The sequence below is a fragment of the Ochotona curzoniae genome, unplaced genomic scaffold (assembly GCF_017591425.1).
Source record: "Ochotona curzoniae isolate NIBS_2020 unplaced genomic scaffold, NIBS_Ocur_1.0 contig_2692, whole genome shotgun sequence".
In the NCBI taxonomy this organism is placed as follows: Eukaryota; Metazoa; Chordata; class Mammalia; order Lagomorpha; family Ochotonidae; genus Ochotona; species Ochotona curzoniae.
Window position 1 is genome coordinate 5,759,221 of NW_024465556.1, and position 17,709 is coordinate 5,776,929.

General features: G+C 36.3%; 1 long non-coding RNA gene across 1 annotated transcript; it reads right to left on the reverse strand.

Moving 5' to 3' along the window:
• Positions 1-9,727: 9,727 nt before the first annotated feature.
• On the reverse strand, positions 9,728-16,763 carry LOC121153477. The gene is made up of 3 exons (XR_005883401.1): positions 16,608-16,763; positions 11,557-11,667; positions 9,728-9,777 (listed from the first exon to the last, which is right to left on the reverse strand). It is a non-coding gene; the product is annotated as an uncharacterized LOC121153477 (long non-coding RNA).
• Between the last annotated feature and the right edge of the window lie 946 nt (positions 16,764-17,709).

Genomic DNA, 17,709 nt, shown 5'->3' on the forward strand with positions numbered 1-17,709 from the left:
ATCCCATTTTTACACAAAATGCATGCAACTTGAGACCACGATGCTTGGTGAAATAAGCCAGCATCAAAAAAAACAAAAAAACAAACAAACAAAAAAAAACAACCAAATATCGCATGTTTTCCCTAAAACATAGAGTACAAAAAGTAATACACAGGAATCAAACTGATACTTTGGAATTTAATTACTATTTACATCCATTTTGTATACTTTTGAGGTATAGCGGTTTTATTATCTACTTGGCGAATTATTTACTGGAGAGTTAAATTCATGATCAACAAAAATCAATGCATACCATTGGGATCTTCAGAAGAAATCAGTCAATATGGATTAAATTTAGAAAATAAATGTATAATGACAGCTGTGTTTATGAGAAACTAAGAAAAATCTGAGAATGTTATGGAAAAATCAAATTAGAAGTCCATAAAAGGGAGGCTAAGCCCATGGTGTGGTTTTCCTTTCGGAAACTTCTGTGAAATGTTATCATCCGAGTACAAACTATAATAGATCTTTCAGAAGTTGAACCAAGTGCTTGAAAACCTGGCATCCACATGGAAGACCAGATGGTGCTACCGGATCTTGATTTGGCTGTCTAGCCCAGATGCTGTGACCACCGAGGAAGTAAACCATGGTGGAGCTATATCTCTCTGTCTCTATTGCTCTGCTTCTTAATTTTTTTTTAAAAAAAAAACAAAACAGCCTACAAAATTAGAGAAAATGTTACAAATCATTCTCAATACAAAATAAAAATTAAGTTGCTAAATTGATATTCGTCAATAGAGTGATAATCAATTATATCCTGAAAAATGTCATTTTCTAGGAAGTCAGTTCTCATGACACTGACATATGTGTATGTATTAAGACAGTCTGTGTACTATGTAACCAGGGATAAATTTTAGGATATTAATATTTGGTCTTTAAGTCCCATACATATCTGATTTCCACCTATATTTAAATGTCTGTATTATCAACAAGTCCTCTAAACAATCATAGATTACCAGTGTAAGAAAATGAAGGAATTTGAATTCAAATTCAATAAGGACGCTGTAGCTCTTAATCAAATTGAGGATTTCAAAAAAGCAGCTCTCAATAGACAAAGGCATCAAAATTTGTGTTTATATAACTCAACACCTCAAATATCACAATAGCATTTCTGATAAACATGAGTAGAGCTGAGGAAATAATGCATTAAGACACATTCCAGGTGCTGGCACTGTGGTGTAGCACGCAAAGCCACAACCTGTGCTGTTGGCTTCCTATACTGGCACAGTTTGTGGTTTGGCTGCTCCCTGCTTACTGTGTGGGAAAAGCAACAGAAAATGTTCCAAATGCCTGTACCGCTTCCACCCATGTAGTAGACACAGAGGAACTCCTGGCTTCAGCCTAGCTAGGTCTTGGCTGCTGCAGCCATTCAGGGAGTGAGGCAGTGGATAGAAGTCCCACCTCTACCAACCCAAGTCTCTGCCTCCTCATCCTTGCTCTGTAACTCTGGCTTCCAAATAAATAAACAATAAACAAAATAATTTTCTTAAAGTATTGATTCAAACTTCATATTTAGTACATAAAATATGAAAGACCTGGGATTTTAAAAAATATTTTAAATGTACAAATGTATGGCATAATTGGGTGGTTCTACAGAAGTACGCAATGTGCAGTAACCAAATTCATCAATAAAGCTTTTAAGATTATTAAAACAATAAAAATATCATTCAATATTATTTTTAAAGCCAGTAGTGCATGGCAGGGATTTGTTGTAGGCTTCATGTTTCCTTGTTTCTAAAGGAGCTTGGTACCTCTCATTCACCAGGAAGACCCAGGGGAGCCTGCACCAGCTCTGGCTATTGTAGGCAGTTAAGGAGAGAACCACTACATGACAGATCAGTGAGAGCTGCTTACTTTCACTTCTCTAATCAGTGTTAATCCTAGCTCTGAAAGAGCAGGGCATGGGGACAGGAGAATCCCTATGCTTCTAAAGCTATATTGTAAAAAAAAGTGAAATTCACTCACATTATATAAATTGAAACACCCAAATCCATACTGTTATGTCTATGTGTCTTTTAACAGAAACATTTTTTTTGTTAATACGAAGAATTGAATATTTGAAGTTATATGAGGAAGTATATGCATCACTTTAAAAATAACTTTAAATAATATATATAGGTAATACATGATAGATAATAATATAAAACATATTTTACAGTATTTTTCTACAAAAATGTCAAATCACTTTCCTAATATTTGCCATTTTATTTATTTACTTATACAAAGGAAAAACATGCATTATTGATATGTTCCAGTCTCTGAAAAGCCTTAACTTTCTCTTAGTTTGTTCTGTTTAGGACCAAATATTTTTTAATCTTGATGAGAATTTTTAAATTGTTCATTCTGTTCTAAATAAACTTTGCATTTCCCCAATGTCATATACTCACACACGTTTAAAAAAAATACTTCTTGCCTTTCACTTTTATATTTTGATCAATGGCCCACTTCAAGTTAAGATTTTATTTGATAGGAGACTTTGTTATAGTTTCATTTCTCCTTTATTAATAGTTTTCAGTTCTGGATGGGAGAATGACTCTTCCCCATATTTAATGTAGACTCCTGTTTACAACAGTCATTGAGCATTGTATGGGTTTTAGTAAAGACTGCCTTGAATATTCTATACTAACTGTTAAAGTCAGCTTTTATAAGTCCCATATTTTTGTCCTTGCTTTTCTATTTAATTTTTGAAATTAAATGACTATTGCAGTCTTTTTCTAATGTTTATTTCTTGCATCAGTTGGGGGTGGGGGAGGAATATGAGAGAATGTGGGAAGAAGGATGGGAGGAAGGGAAGAAGAGAGGGAGAAGGAGGGAGAGCTAGGATAGAGAGAGACACAGAGAATGAATCTGTTGGTTAACTCCTCAAATTCCTGCAGTAGCCAGGGCTGGACCAGGTCCAAGTCAGGAGTCAGAACCTCCATATAGGGTTTCCATGTCTATTGCAATAATTGGCCCTTCACTAGTGCTTCATGGTTTGCATTAAGAATAGAATGGAGGGGAGAGAAGAGAAGAGGAGAGGAGAGGAGGGGAGGGCAAGGGAGGGGGAGAAAATTGATGGAGAAGTGAGGCGAGGGAAGGGGAGAAGAAAAGAATATGAAAAGAGGCAGTGGAGTGGAGACATGAACTTGTGACATGGCAAGTGGTGTCCTAAAAGCCTGTACAACATGGCCATCCCTGATAGTTGCACTTCTATACCAATTCTGCAGACTGAGCAATTGCTGTAAAATATGCACCATGTTCTACATGGAATCGTATTATCTCTATAAAGTTTGTATGAGTTGATATTGAAACCACTAAATATGAATATTATGTATACATTAATATAATATGAAAGTGGAAATTCAGTTCCAGTAATAAGAGATAATTATTATTACCTAATACCTTTAAAAAGCTAGATTAATAATAGATAAAAACAAAGTTACATGTTTAGTTGATATGTGTAGATCATACACAAATCAAACACTATAAACCAATCACTGTTTGCAAGTCAGTTTTCATGTGTGAACACTAGAAATGTCTAAATGTACCCAACTTATGTGCAGAATACAAAGTAAGGATCTATACATTATTTACATTTACAGAAGTGTATGGTTAAAAATATATTGATATGTCATCATTGGTTAGATTTAGACTCTTAAGTCTAAAGGCAGGAGGAGATAAAGACAGAGAGAGTAGAGATCCTCCCATCTGCTTGTTCAGTTGTTAAGTGATTGCTATGACCAGGACTGCATGGATTGAAATTATAAGTAAAAAACTCAAACTAATTTTATTTTCCATGGGTGGCAAGGGCCCGATTACTGCAGCCGTCACCTGCTACCACCCTATGCACATGTTAGCAGAAAATTAGAATTGGGAGCAGAGCTGGGACTTGTACCTGGTCACTCAGTAACACTGTGGGTGTCCCAAGTGGTAATTCAACTGCTGTGCTGAACACCTGCACAAACTTTAACTATTATTGTCTTTCTGCAGCTTCTTTCATTGATTTTCAAACAATTTTGAGATTATGACATATTAATAAATATCTGAGGTACTACTTCAAGCACACAGAGGTTTCCACTGCTGCTAAAAGAGAGCAGCGAAGTGTCAGTCCAGAAGCAGGCTTCACACTCCTTGTGTCGGCTGTGACAGATGAATCATTTAATTAAATTTAACTGTATACTTTCTATATTTGTTAACCACTGTTTACACTTTAGAGACAAATTTGTTTCCAAGGAGGGAAGACAGGCAAAACATTTTGCACAGATTCATTCCTAAGGATGTCAGGAATGTAACAAACTAACAGCTGTTACAAGAAACACGCTAAATAATTCATTAACATTCAAGAAACTGATACTTAGCACCTACCCACTGAGTAATTCACAGAATAGTTCCACACTTATGGACCTTGCATTCTAGAAGTAACTACATAATGATGACCATACACAGGGAAACAAGGGTATATTGTGCACATGATATTTTGCATTGAAATAGCATTTATCACTGTGAACCAAATGATATGACAGTTTTCATATTCCCAATATATTAACTTACACACATAAATGGAAATGTAATATTTGTCTTTCTTCAGGCAAAATAGTAAACATTTTAAATTGTCTTAAAAATTTACTTTTTTCATTGTGCACATTAAATTTGTAATGTTCCATAAGGAAGAATCCTTGTTAACAGAGGGCACTTTTCTGTATTTTGCCCATCTGAGGGCAAAACTTTTGGAACGAAATACAAGTCAGGGTTTTAATTAAATGAATGATTAGTTCTGACTTTAACATATATATATATCCTCAACATTTTGATAATCTGTTTTAAACAGAGTATTATAAATGTACTAAGAGACACACAACAACCAACTTTGAGAAGGTGTAAATGTTTTCATTATGGAAGCCCTTTAACTCCTCAGAATAAGGAATAAGAGAAAGAAGTCCAAAGAAAAAGCATAGACAAAATGTAAAACAAAGGAAATTTTGTTTTAAAGATCATGAGTTCCCATGTGCTCACCATCAATTTATTATATTACAGAAATGTACAAGAAACAGTTTTAAACACTCTGACGTGTGGACTTTTTCTCTCTCTTTCCCTCCCACCCTAATTCCTTCTTCTCCCGCACTTTTGCCCTCCTTGTCTCTCTTACTTACATCCCCCGCTTATCTCTCTCTGTCCTTCTGCCTTCAAATAAATATACACATAAATTGTTTAAAAAAATGAAGATTATATCATATAAAGCATAAATATCTTTCAATTCCAGTAGAGCACAATGATTCTGCAATTAAACCATATTTGTATGACCTATTTGTTTTGGTGAGCATTATCAATGCTATTGTTTTTATACTTGATGAACATTATGTGGGTAAAATATACATATCTGACACTCATACCCACAGCAGTGCCCCTATTTTGTGATTCACGCTATGTCCATAAGACAAAAGGAGGATAATGTGCAATAATATGGAGGAAATTAGAGCATGTTACAGCTAGCAGGGGAGGCATCTAAGTTTGAAATGGGAGAGGGAGGATTCAGGAAATGTGTCTAAGTGCCATGGACTGAGTGGTCCATCATTATCTAAGCCAGGAGAGAGGAGAACAGGGCTGTAAGCAGAGAAAAATCAGCAGGAGATAAAAGGAGAAAGGCAAACTCAGCGCATTTTGTGTAGCACCAGGGAGTTGGAATTACAGCATCCAATAATGGACAAGAGAGTATAGAAGGAAACAATGAGACAAACACACAGATGCCAAGAACTTAACAATTTCATAAGGCAAAATAATGTGTGTGAGATTTCAGCCATGACATAATAAAAATGCATCATTTCTACTCAATTGATACTTTCCTAAGGAACTATTTAGCAATATCACAAACTTCCGTGCACTAAAGGAGTTAAGTGATAGAACCATGAAAATAGGAGCAAACATGTAAGAATCCAGGCTTCAGTGTTAATTCCTGTTTACTTTTAATCATTTCTATCTCATATTTTCCCACGAGTTAAGCATTCTGTACTTTCTTGTGATATAGGAGGGCAGCAGCCTTTTGAAATTTTGGTGAAGTGCAATAAAGTAGGGATTTACACAGCCTAACAGGGATTATATTTATAAAATTCAAAAACACACTTTTACACCTTAAACACCAGCATCATCTAAATCAGATCTCAAAATACATTTTCCTGAGGAAGGGAACTGCATTCTTCACTGGATGACCAACATTGGTTTCTCTGTATGGTTAAGGTATCCAGGAAATTGCAAAATGTGAGAGAGTTTGGTTATAGGTTTTTCCCTTCAGCTCAGTAATGCAAGAAGAACAAGGTCAAGAAACTAAGTCACAACTTAATCTCAGTATCACTTGTTATATTATTTATTAGGCATTATAGTTCTTAAATTGTGTCATATTATTTATTATATTACATAATATTTACTATTAATGTTTTGTTACATTATAATATCTTAATATGAATTTTATATCACTTATTTATATATAAATGCATCTGTTGTTTGATTTGCACATAAAAGGCATACTACTGTTGATTAAACAGGAATCCAATGGGAACAAAACAACAAATTAAACTTTTGTAAAAGCAGAAGTTTACACTGAATTTGGTTGGGGAGTAAAGATGCATCAGTGCAATTAGACATATAACATTGTGTTTAGAACAACCGGCCAAGGATTAAAGATGATCAATTTTTGTGGATAAGGATATTAAGGCGAAAATACAAAAATAGAAGAAAAAGCTCCTAGAGAGACGTTCAGCTCACTTCAGCAGAGTTAAAGAGGTGACTTCCAGGATTTAATGGACAAAGTTATCTTATAAGCTTGTGCTAAAAAAACAATAAAACAAAAACAAAAAAACACAAAAACAAAACCCTGAGAAAGTGTGTTTTAGCAAGAAATGACAGATCCCAGGGACCAGAAGCTTCCCAGGACCAGAGTCAGCACAGTGAAATCTAATGCACTGATCAGAGAAAGTTTCAGCTTAAGATGAAGAAATGTAAGCAGGATAAGCCCAGTCAAGCTACGTAGACTGCTGCATCTTCATCCGTTTAGGCTTGTTATGAATTGAATTGACGAATTAATCAAGAGAGAATCTATTCTCCATGAGAACAAAGGACTTAAACAAGAAAGAAGATTAAATTTGATATAACAGGCACGGCTATATTTTAAATTTCACTAAAGTATTTTTACAGTTTCAACAGAACTCTTAATTCATTTCTGAATTCTTTTTTTAAGGAACAAAGTCTATTCCTGTAGCTTGAGCAAAAACATGTTTCAAAAAGGTATGCAGAATTAACTTATGAATCACTTATGAATCACTATACTATTGTAATGATATAGGGAAAATTAGTTGGGGTGGGAATTTGGAGAGGGGGTAGGGAAGTCCCAGCTATGGAATTGTACCATAACATTTAAAATTTAAAATAATAATAATAATAGTAATAATAATAAATATGTTAAGAAGGTATGCAGAAGTAATCAGATATGCTTTGTTTTACAGCTGGCATATAATTAAAGCAGAAAATTACTTGATGACACACCAGAGAGTAATGAGTCAGATCACTAGGTCCTCATAAAAACAAAACAACATTTAAGTGAAGAAATAAAGAAATGACACAGAATTTTGCTTATTTAACTCACAAGAGATTCTATGAGTCCCCGTAAGATGAAACCAAAGTCATTTTATCTCCTAATGAATCGCAGTGGCATTCAGAATGACATTATTTATTATGCATTCATCCACTGATTCATTCAACACATATTTATGAACATCCACTAAGTGGCAGAAACCTTGTCAGCTACTAGGTCTAAGGAATAGTAATAGAAACTGTACTATAAGATACAGAAGTCACCAAGCAATGGCAAGGGTATGGTAAATATTTTAGAAGGAAAAGAGCACTGTTTTCAGGGTTACCTGGAGGTTGTGACGTAAAAAGCCAGGGATGAGGTGCAGAGGTTACAAAGATGGGGTGAGGACTGAAATATTCATAGGAGAAGTTAGCAAATTCAAAGAAACAACTGTACATTCAGCGAGAAAATTTTGTTCTAAGTAGTAAAAATCAAAAGGACAGTATAACTTTAACACAGAATCAGCAGATGGAAAAAATCATGACCAATGGAGTTGTAGTTTTAAGATTTATGCAAGATTGCTCTAACGGCCGCCTGGAAATTAGAACATTTTAACAGTAACACCTGCCCGAGATGCCCACCTGAAGTACCAGAGTGGTGATAATCTGTGAATGAACACACTTATTTAAAAAAAAAATGTTTAGGAATTAGGTGCTGCAGGTTTCATTTGCCAAATGAATGAGAATCTTACGGTTTATTTAAGAATTGTCTCATTGGAGTGACTTGGGGAAAAAACAATCAGTAGGAGCTGGTAACCAAGGTAAAATCAATAAGTAAAATTTAACTGAAAAACCTACCAGACTGGCTGGGAAGGAAGGACATAGGTACAAACCTAAGTCCGCTAGGGCAGATGGCTGTGGATGCCAAGTCAGATGCTGCTTTGGAGATTTCTGGTGCTCTAGGGGCTTGTTCATCTTTACCAGTGACACCAGAGACAGCAGAACAAATTCACATCACATCTTTGTCAGAGACATAATGCAAGAGGGAGCACAGCTGTAATGACTATACCTATTTTTGTTCCCTTACAAACATCAAGTAATAATCACTGCATTATATGTTAGAGGAGATTAAAAATATTTCTGATGATTTCACATATGTGTGTAGTGTGGGCAGTAGTGTGACATAGACAGTGGAGTGACAGTTATGTCTCACTTGGGAGGGAATGTATTTTGTTCCTCATAGGGTAAAATAATAATCAATTTGTGACAATACTATCTTGTATGTGAACAAGGATAATCAAGCCATCAATAGGAAACTCTTCATTTCATTTATTTATGGCTCTCTTTTCATTCTGGTGATTATTAAATTTCAAGGTTAATTAACCCAAATCAGAAAACAGAATATTCTGGGAATAATATGCCTTTGCGGACTGCCTCTGGCCAATTATCTGTTACAAATAGTATTTTTTGAGTGTATGTTCTCTTTATTCTTGTGCTTGACTTTTAACTACATGAGAGAACAACCAGGAAGTCTAACAGGGAAACTTTAGAACATAGTAAAGATAAAACTGTACAGCTTAAAAATGATCTCTCAAGGAATTCATGGGATAAAAAAAATTCCAAAATTTAATACCCCAGATGAAATCTAAAACAAAAAGAATTTTTTGGAAATGAATACATTAATGAGTATATAATGGAATATGATTAATAATCACTAGCTGGAAAAATCAAAAGGGATTAAAAAGGAAATATTATGTATGTTCTCATACAATAAAGTGATAGGCTTTAAAAATTCACCAGTGGGTAAATTTTTTCAATTTCTTGGCTAATATATGGCTAACATCATCTGTTAATCTAGTATATTTTACATGAGTGTTGCAATAAACATAGGAGTGAACTTACATTCCCACCAACACTGTTGCAGGGTCTCTTTGTCTCCGAACCCTTTTTTGTAACAGCCATTCTTACTGAAGCGAAGTTATATCATAGTTTTGGTTTACATTTTTCTCATTAGTGATGTTTAGCATTTTTTAATGTATCTGTTAATCATGTATTTGTATGTCTCCCTTTGAGAAATGTGTGTTTTGACATGTCTAGTTTTATATTGCATTATTTGGTCTTTTGCTGTCAAACTCTTTCAGATTCTTATCTATTTTGGATACAAAACCATTTTCAAGTGCATGCACATATTTTCTCCCCCTACCACAAAACATAAAATAATTACTGGAAATAAAAAGAAATATTTAAATGAAAAAAAAACCAGTTAATCAGATGAAGCACTCCTTCAGTTAAACACTGTATTTAAAGCCTTGCCAAAATGTATGAGCAATATTCAATCACATATTTGAGTACTCAACACATTTACAAATTACAAGGAACTGTAAAATATTTAACTTCCCAATTACTTTTCCTCATCCCCAATTCCATTGTAGAAGTGAATACAGGCTCTGAATGACATATGGTGTGACAAATGACTGAATCCTTAACTTGTGATCAATATTTTACTTTATTTTAGCATGTCATCATTATGGCCAAATTTATGTGTAATTTCAATACTAGAATTTTTGTTTTTTTTCAGTGATTTCCTCTTTTTTTTCATTTTCATTTTGTTCCATATTTATATTTCCACATTTCTTTATTCTTATTTTTCTTTAGTTCTTTGGATATATTTAAGAGTTAGTAACACTTTGAAAGTTAAATTCGCTGTCTGAGCTTCCTTAGGCAAGACTTCTGTCAAGTCTTTTCCTCTGGATGTACCACACTTTCTGTTTCTTTGAATTCCTTTGCCATGTACATGTATGTATATACACATGCAAACATACATGGTTTTGTGTGTAAAATTGTACATTTTAATATGATAACAGTGCACATTAAATTGTTTCAGTTACTAGTTATTTTAATTCTTGTTTCAATTCCTGAAGTTTATACTCTTCACTGTTGGTTTGTTTTCTAAAATTTGTTTTTCAGTGTTTGTTATCATGTCATTGAAGCAGTTACCTATTAATTTTGCTAGTATTTAACCACTTGAGATGGATTTGTTTGAACACCATCACACACACACACACACACACACACACACACAGAGACAAGCAATACAATCATTAGCAAAACAACAATACACAGATGATGAAACATTTTCTGGGGTATTTGCATCTTGCATCTGTGCTGGGACATCCCATCACCTAGCCCTACCTTCACTTACCATACAGATCAAGTCAAGTAAAAAGTTTTATTTGCAAGGTCATTGTAAGCATGTATCTTGTTTTAGATAGGCATGTATACCTACATCTTAACATGTACAGAAATTGATTTTGAGGGTTCTGCTTTACAAAAAATAAAATCTCCCTTAACTTCTCATGTTTTAGAAAACATTGTATATATCAGGATTTTGTTTTTTCACTCAGGTAAGGGAGACACAGGCAGGGAGACACGGATCTTAGGTCTTCTGATTCACTTCCCAAAAGTCTGCAATAGCCATGGCGGGGCCAGTCCAAATTCAAGAGGCACGAATTTCATCCACGTCTCTTAGACGAGAGGCAGGGATTTAAGAATTTCAGCCATCAGCTGCTGCTTTGCAAAGTGATCATTACCAGGAATCTGGAATCTGAAGCAATGCCAGAACTCAACCTGAGCCCCCAAACATAGATTGCAGACATTCCGGGCAGCAGCTAACCTGAGGGGAAACATGCTAGCCTCAAAATGGCTTTAAAATATGTCCTCACTGTTCTTGCCTCTTGTTCATGCACTTTATTGAAGGACAAGTTTAAAACTTGATAGGCATTGTACCCATATAATTTTTTTCTCTTATCCCACGATATCCTGTAATACTTTTGTATCCTTATAAACTTACACTCAGTTATCTGTGTAATGGAGTATCGTATTATTGAAGTTCTGGTCCAGGTGTTGGATCTCTATCAACATTTTACTGTTTGCAAATTGACTCATATCCTGTGGGCTCCTGACACATACAGTACGTACCTGAACTGTTCATTTTAGTAACACATCTACGCAATTTCTCCGGACTTTGTTTTCTCCAACTGAATCACAGTAACTGGAAAGCAGAGTTCCTGAAACCATTTATCAACGTTGCTAGGATTTAATTAAGAGTGGAAAGAAATGGAGATATGGATAAAACTTGATGAATCAGTACTCAGTTACAGTTCACAAAAGGAATTCTGGTGTTATATTCAACTGTAAGGTAACCATGGGTAACAAGAATACAGCATATGCTTTTTAAAACTGGAAGAAATTATTTTGAGTGTTTTCACAATGAAGAAATGATAAATGCTTGGGGGGATATGTATGTTGACACTGATTTGAACATTACACACTGTATGCACACAGTGAGACTTCACACAGTACCCCACAAATACACACAATTTTATGTATCATTTTGAACAGTGAGATTCTCAGGAGCAATTAACAATGTTGCCATACTGCCACAATCCACGGCTTTCCCAAGCCAGAAGCAGGGCGCTAGGTAGGAAGTGGAGCAGCCGATCATGAACCAGTGCCCATTTGGGATACTGGCACTTGCAGGCAGAAGATTAACCAGTTGAGTCATCCCCAGAATAGGGACATGTTTAAAAATGGGAGTATCTGATAAAGAACCAAACACTGTATGCACTAAAATATTCAAAAATTGTCTTCTACCTAATGACAGATCCTCTTTTCCCCTATAGTTATTGATTTATGTGCAAAAGAGAAAAGTCCACCTATTTCATATTGTTATATCTTACCAGCACCAGTAAAACTCACCCATATTATTACCCTTAACAGTTGGAATTGTTTTCAATAATAAGTATATCAACCTTGAACACACTGACTAATAAACACTTGAAAATACTGGGTTTTGGCAGCTGAGGACCTCGCTGGAGGAAGAGGGTCAGAGCTCGGGTGCAGCCATTCGCAGGCAACGCTGCTAGTTATCAGAGCAGAATGGGCTGTAGCTTAGTGAAATAGGAAAGCTCCAAGGCACTGTTGGAGTGCTCCCATGTAAGTAAAAAGAGAGAAAATAAAGTTTCTCAAGTCGTCGCTGCACGACCTCAGGCCGGCGCCAGGGCAGGAGTCTGTGGGACTTCATAATGCTGCAACGAGCCCCCTTTCCCACTGTATGAGTGTTTTTCAAAATATGACAAAGATTCAGGTGAACAATGTAGTGATGCTGGATAGCCCTTCTCCTTGCTACAACCCGTTCCAGTTCAAGATCATCTTCGAGCACAGAGGACCTGTCTGTTTTCCCTAAGAGTACATTATGTTTTTGAATATCTAACTATATCATATCATGTATTGGCACAATATTTTTAAGTCTGATTTACATCATTATGTCAAATTGTTCTGATCTTAAATGTGTTAATGCTTGAACTTCTAAAAATAATTAGCTATTTAGGTCATAATATATACACAGGGGCTGCAAATTTGATAGAAATTAGAATTAAGAATCATTATATGTATATGACATCAAGTATTTAATATACACCTAATATAAACATAAAAAAGAATTAAGGATAATTCAGAACACGTGTTTAGTGCAGCAGCTGATTTCACCTGCAATGACGGCAGCCCATATTGGGTGCTCTGCTTCCATTTCCACATCCTTCAGTACATCTTGCGTGGTGGTGGAGTTGTCCCCACAAATGGTTGTGCCCCCGCCACCCACATGCAGATATGAGCTGAATGTCTCATTACAGGCTTCTGCCTGATTCAGTGTTCTTGTGGCAGGCATTTGGAGAATGTGCCAGCAAATGGAAATTAACTGTCTGTCTCTCTTGAGGCTTCTTTGTTTTCCAAACAAATAAAAGCTAACACAAAGATTGTTTTATTATGGAGCAAAAGGCTTTGGAAAGTCATTTATAGTTTTCTTTCATGCTGCACATTTTCATTAACTTTTTGATGTTCTCTTGCAAATATGTATTGTCTGTCATTTCATTAAAGGATTAAGATATTGTATTCATTTCATAGTAAAACATATTACCACAAGTAAAAACTGATTATATTATGCATATTTATTGAAGGCAGGAGGGTAACTCACACAAAAAATTGTAAGAGGGCATCAACAGAAAGTGAAATTCATTTGCTTTGATTTATTTTGGGCAAAATATAAAATCTAAAATTTAATTCATAAAGTATTCAGTATTTAAATAAAAAAGGAAATGTATACAGGAAATTATTGGACATAAGAAAGATATACTGAAATATATATATCTCATTGTGAAAATATATTTATTTTTATTTGAAATACAGCTATTTACAGAATGCAAAGGACAGACATAAAGGTCTTACATCCTGTGGTTCACTACCCAAATGCCTACAATGACCAGAACTGAGCCATTCCGAAGCGAGGAGCCAAGAACTCTTTCCTGGCCTGCCACATGGGTGCAAGGGCCCAGGGCCTAAGATCACCCTCCACCACCTTCTCAGTCTACAAGTAAGGAGCTGGGTGCAGAGTGCATCAGCCGGATACAAAACAGCAGCCATACGGGTTGCCAGTTTTTGTGTACAGAGGACACGTCTGATGTCATACTGGCTCCATATGCTGTAAAAAACAGACAGCACACATCTGGACCAGCAATTAACATGTCAGTCAGGACTCCTAGGTCCTGTATTCCTAAAAATGAAAACTTTGGGTAGCTGCAGGTGCTGGCTCAATCACTTGGTCCCTGCCACTAGAGTAGGACAGCTGAATGGAGTTGTTGGCTCACTGCCTGTGGGTCTGCCATTCCTTATGGGTGCTGGTTTGCTTCCCTATTGGTTCCCTTCTTTTATAGCTCCTTGCTAATGGTCTGGGAAAGCACCAAAGGATGGCCCAAGTGCTTAGGCCCTGCACTCACATGGAAACTCTGAAGAAGCTCTGCTCTCAGCTTCAGATCTGTCCAGCCTCCGTGTTTTAGGATCTGAGGAGGTGGCAAGGTGAGGACGTAGCCACTGAGCCATCATACCACACCCCCAAATACATAAATCTTTAATAAAATAAAAATGCAAAAATGACTTCATTTCTGAATGAACTCTGATTCTCATATTCAATGATGTTTGAATTCATGGTATCATTCTCAATGCTACAACTTCACCCCACAGGATAGTATTTAGCAATAGATAGAAACTCATAGGCAGGATTTGAAGAAATATATGAAACCTCAGTTCAATAAAGAATTCTCTGGATTTTGTTATTGTTCAGCACATTGTTAAATGTATGACTTTGATTGTGCAAACGTTCCAAACACAGTCAATGCCGGCTCAACTAAAGCAAGAATTTTATTTTTCTTTCTTGTTTAGGGTTGAGCTGTGCTCCACTTAAGGGGGATTCTGCCAGCCTATCAGTAATCTAGACCTCCTCAAATGTATACTCTGCCATCCTTAGGGTATGGCACTCTTCTTCCAACTCACAAGACCACTCTGCCTCTAAAAGCTAGGAAACTTGTAATTCCAACTGAAGATGTCCAAAAGATAAAGGGGAAAGTCAGGAGGAGAAAATTCCTTATTTTTATTTAACTTGAAAGTCCAACCAATGGCTCTTTATTACATCTCATTAAATAGTACTGTGTCTCATGACCTCTTCCAGATCCACGCTAATGAGAGATGTCTAATCTCTTCTCCAACGTAAATGAAAGAATGTTGGTTATTTAGCTGACAATGTCTAAAGGGAGGAATATCCTCCCCACTGAACACACTGTCAATCCTGCTGCCATAGATAAATGATCTCACCATTCCATCAGTTATTGTATCTGCATTAGAGATGTCCCTAAATTCCAGGAAAGATCATCAGGATCATGCCGCTTCTCCAGAACATATAAAGCACAACCATAAAGGGTGAGCAAGGCACACACAGTGAAGCCTGACAACTGGAAATGGATAGCACGAGAAGCACAGAGGATCGGCTCTAGGACAACTGTCAAATTTTGACATTCAGGAATGACAAAAGTCTTGCTGTCAGAAGAGCCACATGATCTGTCCGACTGGACAAATCCCAAAACACACCATGTTCCAATGACCACAGCTGAGTTTAGATGTTGAATGTAATACAATTGCTAAAGGAAGTTCAGTTTCACAGACCACTTGTGATTGCATTGAGCTCAGTACATTTCAGAAACGCTGAATGTTTTTTTAATCCTCTATGTACCTTTCTTGACCCTAAATAAATGGATTTCCCTTGAGGATATTCAAAATGCCAGAATGTAATTGGAGTGACATCACCTTTTATTTTGGTTTGGCTGCAATGCCCAATTTGAGCAGAGAAATATGCCAGAAGCGTAAGAGAAAGGCCTGAGTTCACAGTCTTTTCTCCTGCTAGATGTTTCATTACTGCTGCTTATAACTTCTCTTTTGTTATACAGAGACAAAGTTTTTGACTCATGAAACCATTTTGACTCATAAACTCATGTAAGCATTAAGAATCACACTCAATTTTTATTGTATTTCACAGGTTGAGTGTTTAACAACAAACTGGCTTTCATTTGCTTCTTGGCTGGAAAATTGACCGTTCCTCATAGTATGCTGTTTTTCCAAGAACACATGAAACACGTGTATGATAAGAAAGCAATTCTGGGGCCCAGCACGTTAGTGTAGAGGTTAAAGTCCTCACCTTGCACATTCGGGATCCCATATGGGCACCAGTTCTAATCCTGGCAGTCCCGCTTCCGATCTAGCTTCCTGCTTGTGGCCTGGGAAAGCAGTCGAAGACGGCCCAAAGCTTTGGGACCCTGTACCAACATGGGAGACCGGGAAGAGGCTCCTGGCTCCTGGCTTCAGATTGGCTCAGCTCTAGCCGTTGCAGCCAATTGGGAAGTGAACCATCGGATGGAAGATCTTCCTCTCTGTCTCTCCTCCTCTCTGTATATCTAACTTTGCAATAAAAATAAAATAAATCTTTAAAGAAATAAATCTTTTAAAAAAAAGAAGAAAGCAAGCAATTCTGACTGACTTCTTTTTCTTCTAAGATGGAAGCTCAGTCATGTACTCAGTGGATGAACAATCAGTACACAGAAACTTACCTGAAGTGCTAAAAGATTTTACATGTATATCAAAAAGCTTACCAGAAATTGAGATTCTCTCATTTATTTTTGAATGATGGAGAATGATGAGCTTTGGTAATGTGTGCACACATGAGTCAGGCCCAATACACACCATGTGATAACCAGCTTGTAAGCCAAACAGTTGAACTGGTGACAAAGTCAGAGAGAAAGTCAGATGAAACAATAAAATGCAAATGTGAAAATAAACATTTGGAATTAATTTCAGGCTTGAAATTCCTTTGAAGAGTAAAATGTTGAAGGAAAATATATTAGTATTATCATCTCCAGATACACATTTGCACATATATTTTGAAATTATTTATTGTAATTAAACCTCAACATTTTCAACTCCCATAAAATATACTTAAGAGTTATAGTAGAGTGAGACTGGCACAGTAGCCTAGTGGCTAAAGCCCTCATTTTCATGTGCCAGGATGCAGTTTAGGCGCTGCTTCGTGTCCCAGCAGCCCCGCTTCCCATCCAGCTCCCTGCCTGTGGCCTGGGAAAGCAACTTAGGATGGCCCAAAACATTGGGATCCTGCATCCAAATGGAAGACCCAGAAGAGGCTCCTGGCTCCTGGCATTGGATTGGCACAGCTCTGGCTATTGTGGCCACTTGGGGAGTGACTCATCAGACAGAAGATCTTCCTGTCTCTCCTCCTCTCTGTATATTGGACTTCCCAATAAAAATAAAAATAAATAAAATATGTTTAAAAAATTTTTAAAGTTCTACTAGGGGCTGATGCAGTCAATTGGCTAATCTTCCCACTCATAAGTACTGGTATTGAGTAATCAATATGTTACAAGATGCAAGCTTTCAACTTCATCCTGTGACTAATTCATTGAAATTTTGGTTTTGGTTAATATATAACCAGCCTCTATATACCTTAAAATGGCTATACTGTACTATTCAGCTGTCTCATGTCTATCCTCATTTTAGTATTTACCAGTTCATAGCATTGAGGCATAATTGTGCTGAATCTGGCTGATTTTAGGATAGTTTAAACTAGCTTATAACTCTAGCAAGGCATATGAAAACAGTTGAGGTGTAGAACTATATTAGGAGGGGTGTGTAGAGAATTCTTCCATTCCACAGTGAGGAGTATCTAATCTCTGTGTCCTA